At 50.7% G+C, this 15,670-nt stretch overlaps 1 protein-coding gene across 2 annotated transcripts in view; it reads right to left on the bottom strand.

Annotated features, from left to right (window-relative positions):
• The window catches only part of LOC146203716 (Ig-like and fibronectin type-III domain-containing protein 2), a 199,893-nt gene that overhangs the window by 76,135 nt on the left and 108,088 nt on the right, over window positions 1–15,670 (bottom strand). Inside the window, exon 1 of one of the 2 annotated variants that reach the window (XM_084588881.1) lies at window positions 2,974–3,378. The exons of the other annotated variant lie outside the window; for it this stretch is intronic. The gene's annotated coding sequence lies outside the window, so the exon portion shown is untranslated. Of the gene's footprint in view, window positions 1–2,973; window positions 3,379–15,670 lie in introns of those variants that run through there. 2 annotated transcript variants of the gene reach the window in all.

Consider the following 15,670-nt stretch of genomic DNA (forward strand, 5'->3'; position numbering starts at 1 on the left):
GGGAACACAGAAACAACTATAGAAACCAGGCGGGGACAATATGGAGGGAGATAGGTGAAAAAGAACCGCGTTTGCATCTGCCCAGTCAGTGCCGTAAGTACAAACCTGTCGCAGATTCAACCTCTCTCTGATCAAAGCAAGACATCCCTGATCAAGTTGGGAGGTCCGCGCTTCTTAAGTCATGCGCACTAATCGCCTCAAAAAATAGTTTAAAATTCTTAACCTTTGGGGCGTCTTACTTCGTGCCATGCTTTTACATCGAAACAGGAGGTTCTAGCGTAATAGTAGCTGCCTAGGGCACATTTGTGAGCGGCTGTTGGAGGATGGAAATCCCACATATACAATGTAGTTATTGGAACTGAATGCTTCCACTGTGGAACGTTTCTTTTTCAGAAGAGGAAGGCGGCTTTGAATCCACCCATGCTGATTGCAGTGATCTAATCATCCGTTCAATGCAGGCAACAAATTAGGAACAGCCTTATACATATAATACCTCGCGCTATCACTCTGGTCAGACGACGAGCTACCGCAAAAGCTTCGCTTGCAACGAAGCAGTGACTGCGTATCCGTTCAAGCGCATTATGTCTGTATGACTCGGCTTCCGCATGTCCATATCAGACGCGGACATGCTAAATGCACACGGCGAGTTGCGCCATGGATCAGACAAGCGTAATTAAACTGCCAAAACACTTTAGAGCGTCGTTTATAATTACTTTCTTTATAACTGCTCATCATGTCTGTTGAGCTGCACGCACCATCGCCTGCGGAAGATCGGTTGCCTTCTAATCTACGGTAAAATCTTTCAGCGTGGCTAAAAGCAATCAGCCGATGCGTGCACCATGCAAGACGGAGCAATTAGACTAGCGATTTTAGTCTCAAAAGGCGTAGCCTCGCTTCATCGAATTGCAACAGTACACAAGGTTGTACATAAGCACGCTTCTGGGAACGAAAGAATCACGGCTGCAGCTGCTTCCACCACAATTAGGAAGAAAAAATATGGAAAAAGAAGCGCTCGAAGACCTCTGGCGCCGTCTCCCATATATCCTTATAGCCGCTCCACGGCCTTCAGGCAATTCTTTGTGTTCTTCTGCGCACGCCACATATGACGAGGAAGACCAGAAGAAGAAGAAAAGAAGTAAAGGATGCATTCACGAGTCTTTCGGATATACCCATTAGCTCCAGTGTTGCAGGTACCCAGATGGCCATCGCGAGCGCTCGCTCCAGTGACGTAAGTATATACACTGCGCGCGCGTTACCTAATCAAGCCAATGGGTCGAGTGCACTTTCTTATTTTTCTCGTCACCAAACCACCCCTTTTGTTATTGCTCTTTTTTTTTTTCTTCCCCCTTTCCCGCCGGCTCTTCAGCGCCCCTTCGTTGGCCCCTGACGGGTCCCGAGATGGACGCGGCCCTGCCCAGGTGCGTATGGTCAGAGGAAGAGCAGAGTCGTTTTGACCGCTTGCCAACAGGATCTCCGTATATAAAACTCCGTCGTCGAGCCGGACAAAGTGAAGGCACGTTCGGGAGAGGTTCGCATTTAGCGACAGACGCCCGTCCGTACCAGGCACTCGGTCGCGAAAACAATCTGCGTCGCTCAATTACACAACCGGCCGCCAACCATCATCATCAACAAACGGCGGCCGAGTAAGAAACCACAACATCGCGGATACCCACATGCACCACTCCCTCCCCCGCACGGTGCCTTCCCCCCCTGTCGTCGGGGGGCCGCTGTAAGGAAAAAGAAACAACGGCGGCGGCATCAGGAACAGCGAGAGAAAAAATAAGCAATAAATGCTTTCGTTTTTTTTTTTTTTCTTTCATAGCCGATACAAATGACGGCATGCAAGCGTCCGGAGTGGTCGTCGATCACTGTGCTTGGCGGTATATGAACCGCTAACGCTTCCCAGTGAGCGCCAGTGATAGAATACGGAATAAGCGCGGAATTGGCAGCGGCCGTTCGCGCTTGGCTTCTGCGTTCCCCCATTGGTATTCTCACTTCCGGATAGTCGGCGAGGAATTATAGCCTGCTCCATCGTTGAGCCAGAGAGCTTTTCCCCGTCCTGTCGAGGGCACGAGGAATTGCCTACTTTCGCAGACAATGCGCGGCTCTTCGCCTCCTGCGCGTAATAACCCATGTGCGCCAACAGCGGTGGCGTGGAACAGCTCGGGCGACTCCACGCTCGAGTAGAGCCCGAGAAAGCAACGTCGAGGCAGGCGATCAGCCAGCGACGAACCTGACATTCGGGATAATAATTTCTCCAGCATTTCAGACCATCCCAGACTAACAAAGCATCGAAGAAAAACAAGGCGATGCATTCGGTTTCGTATCTCACCGAGGCCCCGAGAAAAATGATACTTGTCTCTTATAGTCGCGTACGTATGACCCATCTTCCTGTAGCGCTAACAATTCGTACATCTCACAAAGCTCATCCAAGCACCGTGGACAGCGGACGTCGATTTGCGTACAGCTCGATCGATTGATTGATTTCTTTATCGATCGATCGACCGAATGCTTGAGAAACTGGACGACTGACGTGCACATTGTAACCATGGTGCTATCCTGGAAGTGCCTCACATATCTGAGGTGTTACAGCACCGCACCGAGAAGCTCCTAGTGTATTTATTGTGCGTGAAGGAAAACAGTCTAGTAGCCAGCTCACCTGGCCAGCGGACAACATTCCACTGGAATTACTATCCAAGCTTACGCCCAGCTAACTGCAAGCGCCAGAAGCGGCAAGGACATCCGAGGCAAGCCGCGACAGTACAAGAAACAGGGTGACAGGGCAGCAGAAAACCAACGGCGGCCGAAATTACGCAGATATGCACTACCGCACACATAGTCTGTTTCTAACTCGGAGGTTAATAAGAGAGCATATTATCTACGTAGAAACTTTCTTTTTTTCCTCTCGCGATGAAGCCGTTTAGCCCTATGCTTCGGCGTCAGACCTAGCTGCATTGCGGCGAACACACTTACCAGTTGACGGGCTCCTTCAGAGAGACAAGCCGGAGCGTATAGTAACTATCAGGGTCCGCTCCGCTAGGAAGGCGACGACGGTGCCAGTCGATGTAGCGCCGATTGGGAACGAGACGTCTAGGCTGGCGGCGGGTGACGACGTGGGTGCGCCCACAGCGGTGGGTGCCGCGCAGAGAAGCAGGCGAGTCAGGCGGCGGTGGCGGACCAGCGGGAGAACGAGTGCCGACGTTTCGGCTGCGCGCACCGTTCGCGTCGCTCGGCTTCCGAGAAATAACTGGCCGCGCCAAAGGCGGCCGCCGCTCGCGCTCGCCCTCCCCCCGACCTCCTCGCCGCTGTTATTCCTCGTCCGGGTCGTCCCCGCTTGGAGGAAAGTGAGAGTCGCCCCGGAGTTCCCGGGCCACACGCGCGACGTCGCCGGCCGTCCACAATACGCGGCGGCGACCCAACAGCTGAGTGCGTTGCGTTTCGTTAGATGGGCGCGCGCGTGTTGTCCTTATCGCGGTCGCGACGCCCTTGCACCGGCGGAGGAACCAGGCGGCCTTGGCGGCGCCGCGCTGCTCCTCCGCCCGCACTCCCCCCGCCGCCCAGGTGCGTCACTCGCACGCTGCTGCACTGCGCCACACGGAGCGCGAGGCAGCAAAGAGTTGGATCGGGTTCACACAGGCGAGAATCGTAGTCTGCATTACAAGCGCAGTGCAGGGGTCATCGGCGATGCTAGTCCAGATGACTATATATAATTGGAGCGGGCCATGGCGATACAAAAGTTGAACGGCGCTACTCGTCCTCCGTGGTCTCGTCTGTCTGTGGTACATACGGACACTGGCTGCAGTAGTTCAATTCTTAAGAAAATAAACGGATGTTCGACACTAGCGTCTTCCACGAATTGCGACGTTATCCTAATAGGAACACTACTTTTGTCACAGTAGAAAAGTCAATGCTGTCCCATTGTACTGAATCACGTGGTCATCATTTGATTGACAAGAATGGAACAGTGTCGCGTATACCTGCTGGCCTCTGAGAATGTTTTGTCACTTGGTCAACGTATCCAGTCTGCGACTTTTTCATCTAGGAAAATGTCAAAATATACTGTTTTCATTTTTGTCTTTGAACTACACCTATACGAACGGTCTCTGATATAAGATAGAGGCTTCCAAGCAAATTATAGCGGAGCTCGACAGTTGCCGTTAATTAGACCGGACTACGGCAACTTTCTTTTTGTCGGTCGTGGCAACGTAAACGCCTCCGGAGTTTCGAAGTCAATAAGATTTTCAACCTACTAAGCAGCCCTGCTGACGGTAACACTGCAATAATTGAAGTTCCTGACACCTGTGGTTTCAACAAAACTTACTCACCTAAGCGACGGAAGGTTCGATTCCACGGGTGAGAACTGCGGCAGTCAAGGACTAAAATGCTACACGCGGGGAAGTGCACAAAAGCCGAGCTCCCTGAGATGAACTTGTGTCCTCCTCTGCTGGCTCGCCTCTCGTCTTATATCATCCTTCAGAGAGCAGGCGCTCGAAGGGCGCCCTGATGAAACGATCGGTGACTTATGATTATGATTCGTACTCAAAGCGAGGTCCGTTTCCTGATTCATGCAGCCCATTGTGTAACCTTAAACGCTCTTGAAACCGGAGCAGTTCTCGGATTTCGTACTGGACGGATGATCAATGGCAGACGCGCGTGGGCAATGTAATCTCTCTCTGGTACGGACTCCGTTCCTCTGCTATGCCAGAAATGTACAGAATATCCGCCAGGCTAATTTTCTACAGTTCACATCAGCCCCGCGCAACAGCATGGTGGTCGGCTGAACCATGACGGCATTCGTCCTTTTCAAGAACTTCATCCGCACCAACGCGAACTTCGTGGGCAGTCAAAGCAACAACAATCTACACGCATGCAGCCTCTATTAACAGCAGTTGCAATGGATCCATGGCATATTAAACGAAGTTCGCACTGAATATGATGCACGACATCACCTTGCACATCGGATCCAATTAAGCCAGGAAAGAGAGAAGAAAGATCTCACGGAACTTTCGCATTTTTCGGGCAAATATACTGCTTCTGTATTCTGCATGGTCGCTGGGAGCTGTTATGAGCTCCATAGACTTTCCTCACGTGGCCACAGCCCTGAAGTACACCACGAGAGGGACCACATGAATGGTGTTAATGAAGCAGTTACAATGTCATATTCTTAATAACCGTGCCAAGGGATATCTCGGCAAGTGCCACTGGCGCTTTTTCCACGTTTGTGCTTTGCGTTTAGCGGAGGCGGCGGATTATCTCTAGTTGCCCAAAAATGACGTTCAGTTGGCAAATCAAAAGGCTGAATAATGTTCGACCTAACAGCTCTCATATGTCTGCAGTAGAAAGAAAGGACGGACACGAGGATATGCTCATTCAGAACGCCCTTTATATTTGTACAATGTCCGATCGAAGTTCCATCAGTTCTTGCGCTGAGGACTAGTGTTCGCATCCTTTTGATTTTTAAAGTGCACAGTTGGACTTCAAAGCGGCAGCTTTCGGCATTATTAAGAAGCCGTTCCCTACTATATATAGAGCCACAACAGGAGCTCGCTATTACCCCCCCCCCCCCCCCCCTCGCCAGCAGATGATAGAAATTCCTCCTTTCGCACTTAATCATATTCAGTACGGGTGTTTTAATCGAAGCGAATGATGAGATGCTTTCTAGTGTAGAAAAAAAAAAAAAAGTCTGACAGTTCCGAATCTTCGGTGCAATCTCAGAGCTCAGTTCCCAGAAAGGGGACGACGAAACTGTGTACTGAACTTTATGAAACACTGCGTACAACTGGGCAGCGTTAAAAAAAAAAAAAAAGGTAACAAAAAGCACAAATAGAACACATAGTAACAATTCGCATGCCGTATATCCTTGAGCGGTAAACTTGCAACTCCTTCTGCTTCGAGACTGCTATTGCTCACTCCTGCGAAAATGTCACGACGGGTCTAACCTCCTTAACCGCAGGTACAACAACAAACTAGCAACGCAGTAACACAATGTGACGGAGACGCCGTCGTCAAGCCTTAGGCAGGAGTTGTGGCATCAAACCCCAGTCGCACATAAAACACTCTGGAACAACGTCATCGCGGCCGCTTAGCCGCGTATACGCAGGTGGCCGCAGTGTTTCTCCAAACAGAGGCAATGCTGGTCACGCCCGCAGTTCGCCGACCTTGACGACCAGAGGAAAGAGAAAGTCGCTCTCATATGCGTCGATAATTTCCAAGCTAGTCGTCGATATATAGTGGGCAAAGCAACACACGCACGCACCACCGCCGGAGGCTTTCCCGGCTGATGTGTATACAGGTTTGGGAAGCTCTTTAGCAGCCAGGGCGTATTCGCCTTTTATTAGCTTTCTCGATATACCGGCAATTTCCTGGCTGCCATCTTGCTTGAATTTTCGAAGAACCACGCAGCACACGCACGTGGCCGGCTCTGCGGATAGTGTCAGAGGTGCGGAAATCCCGCTCACTCGACGAACGAGGAAAGCGGATTTCTCGCGGGTGAAGGCATCGCGTATGCTCGCTCCACCCTTTGCCGATGTCCAGCACGATAAGCAGTCGCAGATCGATGTCTTGGCAGTTTTGAGTTACGGTCGAAAATGAAATGCTGGCTGTGCATGCGAGGCTCGCGTATTTAGAAGCATGCATGCTCGTTCGCAATGTACGTGTGCGCAGGTTCGGCTGCGCAGCTATTGAGTAGGAAAAGTTGTACCGCTGTAATACGCGAGCAAGTGTGGGGCAAGAGCAGCGCTTCGCGTGTTGTGGCGCCATGCGAGGGAGCCACGCTAAAGAAAAAAATGCTAAAGGAAACAACAACGTAAGAAAGCGATCCTATAGGGAAGTTCATTGCTTCCGTCCGTGTCGTCCTCCTTTTGCCTTTTTGTCTGGTCTTTGCGCTGGTTCATATCAAAATAACGGAAGCGCAACTAGTCCAACAGAAAGTGTTGCTAATATATAAATGCTCAAACAGAACGACAGCATTCTCAGAGCAAGCAAGCCATTGGGGTTTGCATAGGCTTTTTCAGCATATGGTTACATCAGCGTAGCATAGCTATACTTTTAGGTCCTCCGAGCAGTAGGCTGAATATACGCTTGGGGTGATAACGAAGGACGCGGACACGGTAACGGACCGCGCTACCGGATTTCAGTGGAAATAGCGTAATTGGTTCTCACTGATATGTGTCAAGCTAACGCTGTACAAACATTTGTTTCATTCCCATTACGGCGCTGTGAACAGTAAAGTGTCCAAGTTTTTCTCTAACAGCCCGGTAGGCAAATACATTCGGCCTATTACGACAGTCAGCTAGGCTGGCTCAGCAGTAGGAAAATCCTAGGGACTGATTTCAAACTCGGGTAAATACGCCGAAAAAAAAACCTTCCCACAGTGAATCTCGGTGTTATAAATACTTTACGTGAAGCCGTGAGCGCACTTGTCTAGAGCGCGGTCCAGCCAACAAATGCTTAAAACCGGCTATCGCGTTGAGCGACAATGCTTGTGCTCGAGCACAATAGCATGGACATGATGGTGACACATGTATGAGACCAAGGTGCATTTAACAAAGCTGCTGCGGTAAGATTTCGCTTTACTTGTTCCCCAGAGCACCGCTCCAGATATCTAGGTACAACCCTGCTTATATATATGCGTAGGGGCCGTAAAAGGCACTGCCGGTACTTGTTCCTACCCAGAACTGAGCAAATCGTTTCTCAATCGCAGACTGTCGTGACACATGCGCCAAAGCCATGGTAACGAGAAGGGCAGGATTATCGACTCTCCTATCCAGCAGTGTACTTGACAAGATATCTTAATTTAGTGACCTAATACGCATGTAGTTCTACCGTGTCCACCTTTTACTGCCAAGAATTTTGCATCGTTGCCTTCCGTATTTACTACTGACTAATTGCTCTGGAGTTTCTCTATATATCTCCAAGGCAGGGGTGGTGTATACGCTTCAACAATTACCGGCTATAAAATCGCGCGCCACAATACGGTGAATTAAGGCAATGGAATCGAAGGGTATATTTGTTGTCAGGAAAGAAAGTAGAGACGCTGAACCCCGTGGCTGCTGTTGGATATGCGAGCTGTAGTTCACAGAAAGGCGTCCACGCTGAACCAGCGGAGTCGGCACACTCTTGTCGACCCCAAACTCTTCAACGCGATGGGATTCGGGAAGAGCACGCTTTCTTCATTCATAGACGATCTCATTCGTGCATTCATTCATAAAAGCATTTCGTATAGGCGGTTTCACAGCAACAGCGGGGCTGAGCCTGAGCGATAATGAAATTACGTTTAAAGTTCCGTTCCATTCATTTTTTCATTTCATCACTGGCTTGAGTAGACTTATCTAGAACGCTTGAGTGGTGCTGTGCGTCGAAAGTAAAGTGAAATTTTGATGAAGGCAACTTTTACAGACAACACTTGCGCTCTGGTCAGGCGCTGAGTTATGGCAGCCGCACAGACACAACCGCGTTGCTCCCAACAAATCAGCTGCGTTTGATTGTACTTAATTTCTGCACAGCACACCGCTCAAGCGCTCTAGATATGTGATCGACCTTGTACCATACCGTGCACGACTTCGCCAATGCCGACATCGGCAAATGACAAAAACGAAACTGAAGGACTCGAATAGTTTTGAATGCAGAGGCTACGGTCGCAAACTTGAAGCAGAAACCTGAGCGTTGGCAACTTGGTGCAACTTCCTATACAGTATAGGATCGACACGGCGAGGAAGATGCTTCCTCGTTCTCGAAGCCATATATATATCGGCGCCATCTATAGTTCCGTTTTCATTAAGCAGGAATCTCTTCATTAACCTTCACCTGACCTCATGTCACACCGCCGAGCGGTGACGGCCATAGCACAAACTAAGAGGAATGATGCCAAGGGAGAAAATCGCAGAGTGAAATTAACAACGCACGCCGCAGTTTGGCTCACCACAGCGCGCACGCCCTCCCCAATGTCCCGCGCACGCCGCACTAGCTTCATATATAGGCGCGCCGTCGTTTGGTCTTGGCACACATATCCCGATTCCTCCTCGTTTGCCGCGTCGCTCCGTCGGCACTAATCGCGTTAGACGAGGCCCTGGCGAGTTACAAGGGCCCGCGCGGTTAAGCAACCAAGCCGCCTGTTGTGATGCATCGTTAGCCGAGGAAGATCGTTTTGCCGCTGTCGCTGCAGGCGATGCAGTCCCGGCGCACGGCTTTCGCTCCGCGCAGCGCGAGCAGGGTCGTTATAGACACATTCCCAGTACCGTGCAGATGCGCCGGGAAGCTTGGGACATTCCCACAGCGATCAGCGCTTGGCTGCGGTCGCGTGCGACTCGGACAGCGTGGCGAGTGAGCGCGCGCCAAGTGCACTATAACGAAACAAGGTTCGGCGACGGCCCAGCTGTACAGGAGCCGTCCTCTCCTGGAGCGAATGGTTGAGCTGATATTGTTCGCGGACACTCCCGGTGATTAGTCGGAACCACAGAACATACGGGGCGGAGGGTCGACGCTGTTCCACGTCATCTCAGCAGTGTGCGGCAAACTATGAAATGAGTCGATTTCACCGGCTCTAACTGAAGCCACGCACGAAAGGTCACTTCGACACTAACTAAAGCGACACTATTCGTCAGACGACTTTAGGGGATTATACCGAGTCTATACAGGAAGGAGCAACCCGAAATGAGCACAAAATAACAGAGCGCACAAAGTATGTGTGCTGGGGATTCAAAGGCTTTCAAACTACGCACGCCAGAGCCCAAACGTGTTTTTTCTTTTTTTTTCGCTTTGGACACGCTCTTCGCGCTGTTTCCCGTGGTCACCCAGCAGACTGACTATCCTCCTATTCCAACCTTCTTCTTTTTTTTTTTTTCCCCTGACACGGGAAACCGCTGCGCGGAAAAAGTGGGCAGATTTCTTCCGAGCGTCTTAGCCTGTATGCTTTTCATTTTGGGAGTTGTAGTCTACAACTTTCAAGGCTTAGATGTTGCATACATGCGGCAAAAAAAATCTACGCTCTGAGCGCGCTGTTGTCTTAGCTCAGCTCTTGAAGTGTGTACTCATTTATTGTCTCCGCTGTTCGAGATCAAATGTCTTCGACAAATGCGAACAAAATACACAGCTGCGCATCAGTCAAGTCATATATATATACATATACATATACATATATATATATATATATATATATATATATATATATATATATATATATATATATATATATATATGTGTGTGTGTGTGTGTGTGTGTGTGTGTGTGTGTGTGTGTGTGTGTGTGTGTGTGTGTGTGTGTGTGTGTGTGTGTGTGTGTGTGTGTGTGTGTGTGTGTGTGTGTGTGTGTGTGTGTGTGTGTGTGTGTGTGTGTGTGTGTGTGTGTGTGTGTGTGTGTGTGTGTGTGTGTGTGTGTGTGTGTGTGTGTGTGTGTGAAGGAAAGAAGCCAGCAGTCGGCGAGGCCAAGGAAAGCATTGGAAAGTGTACTTTGTTTTTTCTTTTTTTTATTTTACTTAGGTAATCACACAAATTAGCAAGGTAATCTGTTTAGGGGAAAGATAAACACAAAGTAGAAGGGAAAACAACGTGCCGATGGTGGAAACCGAACCCATGACCTCCGAATATCGCGTCCGATGCTCTTCCAACGGAGCTACATCGGTCGCTGTCCCCCCTGCTACTTTCTTGGGTATTAATGTTGTCTGTATACGAACCTTGAGAGTGTTCACCAGCGCCACCCTCAACCATAGCGGTGGACGTGGAACGTCCTGTGTTACCGCCAGAACCCTCTTACGCTATCTATGGACTCAAGGCTATATATATGTGTGTGTGTGTGTGTGTGTGTGTGTGTGTGTGTGTGTGTGTGTGTGTGTGTGTGTGTGTGTGTGTGTGTGTGTGTGTGTGTGTGTGTGTGTGTGTGTGTGTGTGTGTGTGTGTGTGTGTGTGTGTGTTGTGTGTGTGTGTGTGTGTGTGTGTGTGTGTGTGTGTGTGTGTGTGTGTGTGCGTGCGTGCGTGCGTGCGTGCGTGCGTGCGTGCGTGCGTAGGAGCTGTACTGGCGGCATTTCCGATGCCTGTAAATCATCATGCTAATCACGCGCCAGGATTGCTTGCGATGTTTCAAACTCTGAGCCTTTCCGGGGTTCATTAAGCGCTCCTCCTGCGTACATACTTCGATTTTCCGACGTGTATTACATCGGACGATCTACCGTGCTCACATAGGAATAATAATCGCAACATACAGTCACACCCACTTATACTCCCCCCCCCCCCCCCCCCCCCTCGAAAGAAAAGAAAAAGACATGGGCTACACCTGTATAAGCAAAAATAGATGTCCGTATATGGCTTATATAGGTGACTCAGACACGACGGGACGCATTTTGAACGCGCCAAGTAGTCGCTTATCAAGCCACGTTCAATGAGGAAAACCAGGCTTCAGAGTATGCAAACTTCTCTCTCAAATAATTCGCGCCAGGCGGCTGAGTGTACCAGCCCCGCTTAGGTTCGACAGTGCAAGACAACTCGGTCGGGTCCATATAAGGGCCTCTACAACAGGGAAAAGCGCTGCCCTGAGGACATTACCGATGCGTTTCGTTCCTATGCCGAAGTGAACTGATTGGGCCAGTTGAGAGCGCAGGGCTGAAAGTCCGCAAAACAAACAAACAAATATCCGCGCAGTTTTAACTGCCCACGAAGTTATTGCCAGGGAAAAAAGAAAAAGAATCCCGTAAATTGCACTCATGAGCCGGTGCCGGCAAGCGTTTCCTTTTTTCTCTTCAGTGCAGCGAACAGGCCAGCTTACCGTCAAATATAGCAATGTCAATAAAGGAAGTATAACCAGGAAAATCCGACAAAGAGGACCGCGCACGGTATGGGGGTTAGACTCTATATTGAAACGGTGTCTCAGCGAAGACATTTCTTTAACACATGAAACTAAATCCCCCCCCCCCCCCTTTTTTTTTTTTTTTTTGTTTTCTTCACGCATGGCGCCCGTGCAACCTCCATGGATGATGACGCAGCCACTCCAAAGCGACTCGGACCCCGCTCAGGAGCACCTTTTGCTGAAAGCGTGTTAATTTGCTGTGCCGTATCAGCTTTACTCAGTCTAGCGCCCGCAAGTACCCGGTATGCATACATATGACCGCGACGACTGCGCCGTGTGGTATATCAGCAATGCCGCCGCCGATGTCAACCCACTCGTCAAAAGGTGGAGGCGGTGATTGTGGCTCGGGGCTCTTGTAGAAGGATTCGCATAAGTATTCGATGTAGCTACCCTCGGGCTTCCTCGGACGCTGCACGAAACTGCCTCTGGGAGGGCGTCGCGCGTGACCTTCTCGGCGCGTGTATAGCGTTTCATTAGCGCCTCACGAGAGCCCGCGCGCGATGCGATCCAGTGATCGCGCACAGCTACCTGCGCATCCGGACAGCCGTGACTCCCGTGAGGGCGGTGCTTAGGCAAGCTCATGACCTTCTTCGCGGAGTCTTTGTCGGCGATGAAAGGGCTTCGCTTATGAGTCAGGGCTCCGCTAACTACGGCTGTCCGCGGGGGACCTAATCCGACATCTTTTGCTTTCGAGTGGCGAGACACGACTCAACGAGGGGGATGTATGCAATAAGGATGGGACCAAACAGACGGGTGTCTCGGGACGTAAATGCTCCCTTCTCACGGGCACTTATTTCGGCTTAGCGCGGCGGCCTCGAATGAATCCTATACCCTGATTTCAGGCTATGTTCGACGCAGGTTATGTGCGTCACGTGATTGCTTTCATGGTCGGTGGCACAATTATTCGAAGACATTGGCGGCTAGCGATATCAAGGTCTGGCTTTCTCGCTCTTTATTTATTACATTGCTAGCGGGAGCAACCCTGGCGACTAAAATATCGCGCCAGCACTCTGCCATACGTGAGGCCATGCACTTACCAAGGGAGACGGCCAAAACTGATTTGATCATCATATGAGCGCAGATTTTCAAACGACCGAGGTTAAACATTCTGACGTGGCGACTGGTGAAACGCAATACACCATTCCAGTGATTGCTATCCGCCGCAGAAGTAAAGGCTATTCCAGCATAGCTCATGGGCAAGCTAAAATCGGTAAGCTAACAAGCATGCCCACGACTGCACGCTTAACAAACGCACGTCGGTATACGTTAATTTCTTCAGTTTCAAAAAAGATGTGCGTGAGTTATCTTCGCCACTCGGTCGATCACACTGGTCGTATGTGCATACTGGCGTCGGTGTTTCGAAAGCCTATAAAGTTACCCCAGTAATTATCCAACGTACCAGTACCTCCCACCACTGCAGGCTTACCAAGGACCACAATAGAAAAGGAAGATGACATCGAGCATACATGCCATCTCAGGTTAAACGTACGGCGCTCTATTTTTAAAGCGCCGCTGAGCTGGCCAGAAACTTCGCGTGCGCGCGCATACGCTAGCAGAAGCCCAATCTCCGGATGCGTACACCCTTTCAGAAAAGGGGAGAGGGGTTCCAGTGGAAATAATGGGCCGCCCCGTTAGCTGCCCTAAGACAAAAGCCGCGACGCGGCCGCTTCTTTGTGCCAGGACGACAGGCGATACACCGACGAGCGGCGGTGACGTCTACCGCCGCCTCCTCATTCTCGGCATGCCGCACGGCTCGTCCGACTGGCGCCCTATCTTGCCGGGGCTATTCTGCCGTCGTACAGCCATTGACGTCCCACTTTTGGTATCGCGGGGGCAGAGAACCGATTGTCCCCAGCCATTGTTTATGCGTCAGCGACGGCGCCGATTGAGTTCCGTCCGCGCGGTCCAAGTGGCAGCTGCGCCGAATACGCGCCGGGCACGCCTCCGCAGCCGAGTGGCACCGCGTCGTCGTCTCGCTCCCGTCGCCTGTTCCCCTCCTCCTGGCGTTCGATTCTCGCGGCCTCCCGCCGTGATCCCTATGTGGAACAGTTCGCCGCGTGTCGCACACTTGCGTTCGCAGCGTGGACCCGCGCCGCGATACTGGATGTTATCGGAACCGCAGACGCGCGGCGACTGTGTTTCGGTCCACGGGGCGGGAAGCACGCGCGCCGAAGGAGCGGAATACCGTTACGGTCGCCAGCTTTCACTCTCGTCTTTTTCCTCGTTCGCCACGTTTCGCTGCCGCCTGGCGCACTCGGCCTCTTGACAGGGCCGCCGCGGTAATTTTTGCGTAAGTGCAAGCGCCGCGCCAGTGAGTAAAAGTGACGCGTCTCTAGAGGAGTTCACAAGTTGGTCCACGTGACGATCATGCCGACTCCCGTAGAGTACGCGCCACCCTGGCGCAGAGCAGTCCATGGCTAATCAACAACAAATAAAGTGGGCTCATATGATTGTTTTACGAACCCCTCGCACTTACATCGCTTTGTTTGCCAAGGAGTGCGAGAGCTCTGCACGTGGCTGAGGCGCACTGCAGTACGCGAGGCCCTATATGGAATGCCGCCGTGTACGGTGGTGCTTATAGGGAAGCGACCTCGTGACCCTGCACTATGCCAGTTTCATATGGAGTACTTGCTTGACGACCAGATCGTGGGAAGCCACACGTATAATGTCCAATGCTGTTGGCCTCTCCATGAAGATGCTATTTCGATAATGGGAGGCATCAAATATCCCTACGGCGCAACCCCTTCGGGGTGAAAGGACTGGCGCTGCGCTGCCTACTCTTCTGTACTAGCCACGAGGCTTGCCTTCGCTTATAATGCCCTAATTTGCTTAGGTTGGTTTGGTTCACGTGGTTTAACGTCCCAAGGTGACTCCGGCTATTAGAGACGCCTGAGTAGAGGGCTCCGGATAATTTAGACCACTTGGGGTTCTTGAGCGTGCTCTGACATCGCACAGTACAAGGCCCTGTAACATTTCGCCTCCATTGAAATGTGACCGTTGCCACCGGGGTCGAACCTGCGTCATTCGGACCAGCAACTCGAGCATCACAACCAATAAGCCATCGTGGTGGCAATTTGCTTCGAGAGTAATTTGAATATTAAAAATCTGTGCTATTAAAACTTTGCAGTGTCTTTGTTTTTATTTTATTTATTTATTTTTTTTTTTTTTCAGCGGATAAACAACTCGGATATATACTCGCTTTGAAAAGAGTTCAGTGTCGAGAGCGTGGAAGTGGTATGTGAAATTCGCAAGAGCTATTGCCGGCAACTAAAAAATCGCTCCGAAAAATATGATTCCACCTAAACCGGTGGAGTTAGTCGAAACGCTGCTGCCGTACTCCAGCGACGGCATGGTTGAGCCGAGAAGGCTTAATTTGAAGAGGCTGAAAGAATTTCAGAGGTTTGAAGAAATGTTTGGAGAATTTTAAAACCTGGAGTAGCTCTAACACAAATCGAGCCGACTTTCTTAACATACTCTGCGCCAAGCACGCCAGCTTTACGATCGTGGGTGCTATCACCGAAACGTTGATCACCGAGGGGTTATTGTTCAACCTCACCCCCACTCGAAACGCTGCAGTCATCGCTGTTCTGTCGCTCGGGAGGTAAAATGTTACGGCCCTCTAGACAACTGAAAAGGCGATGCGCGTGGCTACAGTGTCTGCCAGGGGGATCGTGAATTCCGAATAATCGCATTGTCGTAATCCTTAAGGACCGATTCTGAATTTTACCAAAGCCTCGCGGCCGATGAAGAAAGAAAAGATTACAAGAGTTCAAAGCCGCTGAACCAAATCTTGAGCGAAAGCATTAGTTGCGGGTGACCGAGCGTTCCTCTTCTC

The sequence above is a fragment of the Amblyomma maculatum genome, chromosome 1 (assembly GCF_055883805.1).
Source record: "Amblyomma maculatum isolate TAMU_Amacu chromosome 1, ASM5588380v1, whole genome shotgun sequence".
In the NCBI taxonomy this organism is placed as follows: domain Eukaryota; kingdom Metazoa; phylum Arthropoda; class Arachnida; order Ixodida; family Ixodidae; genus Amblyomma; species Amblyomma maculatum.